Consider the following 6200-nt stretch of genomic DNA (forward strand, 5'->3'; position numbering starts at 1 on the left):
AAAGTGTAAAGTGAGCGCAGGTCAGAGGGGGCTGAGGAGGAAACATACCCCGACAAAGTCTCTGACACAGGACGACCTTTAATGTGCGTCTGTCCTGATCCTGGAGCAGCGGTGTTATAATTATTCAGCGGAGTCCACGTCCGCGGGATGCATCTAGGAGAAATGTCCACAGCTCTAGTGCTCAGCTCTGCGCAGGACACAGCATTCAGCGCCTCAGTTATTACAGCCCAGGCTTCTTTCTTTTTAAACATCGTCACTCCGGAGGACACGCTACAGAAAAGTGGGTTTTGGTGTCTTCCAGCTCCCACGCCTTCAATTTCTGCTGTTGTGAGATTCTTGTGTTTTTTCCCTTTTGGGGGCATTTCTTATTACTTCAACTGTTCAGCACACCGCTCTCTTCATGACAAACGGATGTCCTTATATGGAGAAATAGAGGTGTGGCAGTATGCTAATTGCAGAGAGCGGACACGCGCCTGTCAATTTAGAATGATTCTGATTCACAAACATACACATGGTGGTGAGAACTAAATCGGCTGGTGCGCACGTATCATGAATCCTGCGGCGATTTTGCGCACAGACTTATTTTCTGCGGAGAGTAAGAACATTTCTGTGCAAATGTTAGTAAATGAGGCCCCTTGTCCTTCGACCTTTGGCTACCAAAATCAAGTGGGTTTATCCTTGAGTCCAATTGAATGTTTGTGCTAAATGTGAAAGGATTCCTTGATAACCTTCCGGAGATATCACATTCACAAGGCAGATATGTGCTCTGTAAGGTCACCGTGAGCTTTACCTTTGACCACCAAAATCAAATCAGTTCATCCTTGAGTACATGTGAATATTTGTACCAAATTTTAGGAAATTCTCGAGATTTCATGTTCACAGGAATGGGACGGACATACGTACGGACAACTCAATCGGTAACATAAAAAACATAAAACATAAAAAAGGGAGGAGGGAGGATGGTGGTAGTAGGGATTTCCTAGCCCCCTGAAGGGCAAGGCAACTTTGTTTTTTTCTCTCTCTTCTCCTCAGTTTTAATTTCTTTTCTATTTTTATTTCTGATTCTAACCACTCCCCCTTATTGCTCCCCAACACACTCAAACCCACACACACACACACACAGGATTATCTGACACACAAACACACTGCCATGCAATCTCTCTATAATAGTGCCTACTCCCTAGTTTCTCCCCAGTATTATTTACACATTGTCTGTAATCAGTTTTGTATATGCTCCCTCCTCGTCTCAATCCTGAATGTCTAATCATGTCTTGTTCAGTAATATCTAACTTGTTCTCCTGTTTTGTTTTGTCTTGCTTTACAACAATAAAAAAAGAAGGCTGTTTCCACAACATCTTTAAATCTGCGACACGTTAGCGAGAGAGTCAATATAGCTTGGTCCCCATCCTGTATCGACCATTCCAGTAATACTTTGTGCAGAACCTCATTTGGAAGCTCTAAGATGCCCAAATATGATTTCTCGATTGGCAGAAGGCTAACTAAAACACTGTAATTATTAAGCAGAGTTTTTATTTTAATTCAAAGATTTTACTGTAAATAATAACATAAGCCGCTATTAGTTTTGTCTCTTTACAAATTTAGTAGCCCCCCCCAACAATCCCTGAGCATTGATTTATTTTCCTGATTTGATATAAATTATGTTATATTATGCCTGTAAAAACATGATTTTTGATGACTTGTTCACAAATGCTCTATTTCTGTAAACATGCCTACTTGGATCTTAAAGATGGGCATTTCTAGGACCACTTTCTCAGTCTGCAGCGTTGGCTATTAAAAAGTATAAATCTGCCTATAACACTGATGACTTAACTGGACTGAAGACAGTTATATTGTAAGTGCCCCTCATATTTGACCAGACAGTGAAATCTTAAAATTCTGATAACTGGACAATATATGGGCTATGGTGTCCTCCAGGTCATGTCACTGTAATTGTGGCAATACACTCTCAGGGGTCACATCATGACATTCCAACAACATTTTTTGATAAAATGAAAATGGAAATTTCCATCTTGGGGAATGTTTTGACAGCTACCCAGTGTATACTATGGTAGTAGTGTAGTTTGTAAAATAGAATATTTTATATTAAATGATTTTGTTTGTTTTTTTCAAATAAAGTACTCCAAATAAATTTTTAGCAGATTTGTTGTAACTAAGTAGTAGTGTAGTGTTGTAGTTACCATCCCAGACCTCCTTCATGATGTTGTCATGTAGTTTCTTTTCCACATTTCGTTTCTGTACCTCACTCCAGTCAGTGGAGACAGAGCCTCCTCTGCTGCTAGAGACCATTTCATATCCAGGTATGATATGTGTTGTGGGTTGGACAGATCTCAGTGAAGCACAGAATGGACACATTATTAACACAGCCACAGCTAACAGAAGGCTAACCACAACGGACAGAGCTTCTTCTCTGTCACTTGTATCTGAAAGGAATTTTAGAGTCTCTTTTTGTCTGAACAGAATGTTGTAGTTTAACTAATGTTAACTGTGACCACAAACACGTGGACACAAGACAATGTTCATGACAGGTAATAACTCTGGTCATAGGTGACTCCATCAATAACTTGCTGCTGTCCCTGGTGCGACTGTCCATGATATTGAGGTTAAGGCCATTGAGATCCTGGCCAACGAACCGGACATTTGTACGGTCATTGTTCATGTGTGAGATTTTGAAAAGTGACTTTCTGCATCTATTGAGCTCACTAAAACGATTCAGCCGTCCCCTGTCTCTTCACCCTTGGCTCTCAATAGCCCGTGCTGATCACAGTGTCTCCTTCATCGACAACTTCAACCTCTTTTGGGAATGCAGGGAATTGTTCAGAGACTATGGTATTCATCCTAACTGGTTGGGGGCAAAACTATTGTCAGCAAATATTTCTTTCTCTGTCTTCCACCCAGTTGCCCCGTTAACAGGTAGCCACAACCGCAACACGTTGTCCACTCCCTCTGACCAGTCCCACCACTATTGGCCTTCCTCTGGGTCCTAGCACAAGCATGGTTGTTTCCCCATGCCTCTGTTCTGTCGTGGCAATTTCTGCAATCCCACCTTAACAACGAGGAACGAGACACAATTCTCTTACAGTATTGTCACACTTTAATGCTCAGAGCATGGTGCATACGACAAAGGTTAGTTTGTAATATGCACACCGATGGGAAGCAGTTCTTTGTCTTTATACATTTGGCTCATCCCTCCCACTCTGGTTGGGGTTGTTACAAAGTCAAAGGTCAGGATCTTCTGATGACATGAAAACAACAATGCCTTAGTTAAAGCAATCAGGCCAAGATTCATTCAGTTGTACAGGATACAGCATGATCAAGGTTACATTGTATGAGATTCAATCATGATCAATCAAAGGGGAAATTAACATGATCATATTGTGGTCAAAATGTTACATTTCCCTTACAGTTCCGTTGCTTATAATGAGCCAGGACCCAACATTTCCAATTATAGTCTATTTTCTGCCCATACCATTCCCATTATTTTTAAATCCGACCATCCTCATAGGCACAGAAGTCGGCCTCAATGTGTCTCTGCAGTAAATTTGACTATTAGCATTAATTCCTCTGAGTGATTTCATTTTTGCAACAAGTCTCTACGCAGCAAACCTCAAAATGATGACCAAAGGTATTGCTTATTCCGGCTTTGTAGGCATAGGATGGCCCCTCACATAAAAAAATGCTGCCCATAAGGTTAGTGAATGGGTAAAAGACATAACTGTACTGTAAAGTGCTTTGAGTGGTCATCAAGACTAGAAAAGCGCTATATAAATACTGACAAATTACCATAAAGTCCTAAAATGTACATCTTTGCATGTTGGCAATTTTATGTCATTTTAAGTACTTTCATTCACTATTTCCCACCTGCTGTCTTTTCGCCTTACTATATCTCCCTCCCAAATCTGAAGGTGTTTTCGTGACTGAATTTGCTCACCTTCTTTCCATCACAACACTAATTATGATAAAGTTGTACATCGACAACCAGAATGACAATTTTGCCTCTGACTTTCTTGATCTTATTCATAATATTGACTGTACTCAGCATGTCTCTGGTCCAACTCATCAACACGGTCATACTCTTGATCTAATTACTACTTATGGCTTTAACTCAGTAAATCTCCAGACTATAAGCATGCATATGTTTGGACTGTCGTGAGTTGTGTCGCTTTCAGGGATCTAACTAGACCGGCTGCCCTCAGAGATGAGGCTTTCCCGCTGGTGACGGCACGTTCATTAATCTGCTGCCTGTGGCAATCACAGACCTCTTTGACTATGTTCCACGAGCATGTTAGCAAGAGCGTGTTATTTTTCTAAGTCCTCATCTCTAGTGCCGGAGTTTGGCATCTCCAGCTCGAATCACGTATCCGTTGGAGTCTGTGGCAGACTGTCGGAGTCTTCCGAGACAGCTGTATTTATACTGTTCTGCGCTGAAACCGGAACAGCCTGTGTTAAAACCGGAACATTTTTCCTCTAAGAGGCTCCTCCCACAGGGGTACGTTAGGGGAACTCCAGTTAGAGAACTGGTTAGATCTGGCTCTCAGTCACAGAGCATATGACCTATGTACACACTTCTTTTTAAACTCTAGATGCACTTTACTCACAATGAGCCCCCACCCTTTCCTATGCTGCTGCAGCTGAGAGGTAACAGTTTTTTCATGGGCCTTAAGTATAACTGTGAGGGACTTTATCAGTAAAGACTCTTTGACACCCTTCTTACAACATAAACATTTGTAAATAATAATACAAATTTGCAATACAACTATAAAAATAAATAAATAACAATAAAAACAATTATGATCAAATAAATGAGATGGTGAAACATATTCAAAATAAAACAAATGATTAAGTGATTAAATGAATGATTAATAAATGAGCTAATACTTCATCTAGATAAAGAATAAATATATCCTTCTCCTGTGACAAACTTTCTCTGTCATGATTAATTAATTAATTAATTAATTAATACCACTGGTGTCTTAACTTAAGGATGGAAACCTTCATCAATTCCAGGATTTTCAAACAAACACATGATTATGCACTCTAATATTATCTTAACACAAGAATAAAAATAACTAAAAACACACTTTCAGTCTTAATCATATTTGGATACTTATATATGATAATAATATAAGAAAGCGCAATATAAGAAGTTGATTGCAAATTAATGCATTTCATCCTTCTTTGGTCAGACAATTTCTTGTCAGTGCTGCTTTGGAGATTTTCCTCCTTTAGTTTTTGGTCTTTCTATCTTTGTTTTCTATTCATATGAATGAAGACGTAATCGCCTGTCATACGATAAATTCTATTCATATGAGCGAAGACGTAACCGCCTCTCATACAATAAATAGGTTACGGTCCTGAGACCAACCCACTATATTTAATAAAAGTAAAGTGACAAAGCAAATGAAATAGTTGCATATAATCCTATTCTTCCAACAGGACCTCAATCACACAGGGATGCGGTAAATAAGTCCTTAGTGTCCCAGGGTCTACAGTGCAGTCATGAGGCCAGAAACCTGAATGAAGTCTTTGATTCAGACCTGAATTCCTCAAAACATTTTAGCAATATCATCAAATCAGCTATTGGTCGCCTCAAGTGTATTGACAAAATTAGATCATTTATCACATTCAGTGATGCACAAACTGTTATTCATGCTTTTGCATCACCCCCATTCTCGCCTCATTGCACTGGCTACCTGTCACGCTCAGAATAGACAATTTTATTGATAGTTTTTAAATCTCTTACCGGCATTGCTCCCTCTTATATCACTGACCTTCTAATCCCGTTCATACCTGCTTGTGATCTCAGATCTGCACATCAACTGTTCCTTTCGGTTCCCAGGGTAAGGCGTGAAAGTGAGGGCAGTAGAGCGTTTTAAGTAAGGGCTCCACGACTATGGAATAACATTCCACTCAGAATCAGACAAGCGACCTCATTGTCCTCTTTTAAATCTTATTTAAAGACAAATTTTTATCATGTGACTTTTAACTAGATTTCTTATGTCTTTATGTATGTCATTTTTCTGTTTCTATGTTTGTTAAGCATGTTGTAAACTTGTTTTTGAAAAGTGCTATATAGATAAAGTTTTATTATTATTATTATTATGGTCTGATTGTCAGTAGTTATTCCTCTGTCCACTTCAACTGAGTTACACTTTCATATTTTGGTCCACATCTACACAAAA

This window comes from Hippoglossus stenolepis, chromosome 8, assembly GCF_022539355.2.
Source record: "Hippoglossus stenolepis isolate QCI-W04-F060 chromosome 8, HSTE1.2, whole genome shotgun sequence".
Taxonomy (NCBI): domain Eukaryota; kingdom Metazoa; phylum Chordata; class Actinopteri; order Pleuronectiformes; family Pleuronectidae; genus Hippoglossus; species Hippoglossus stenolepis.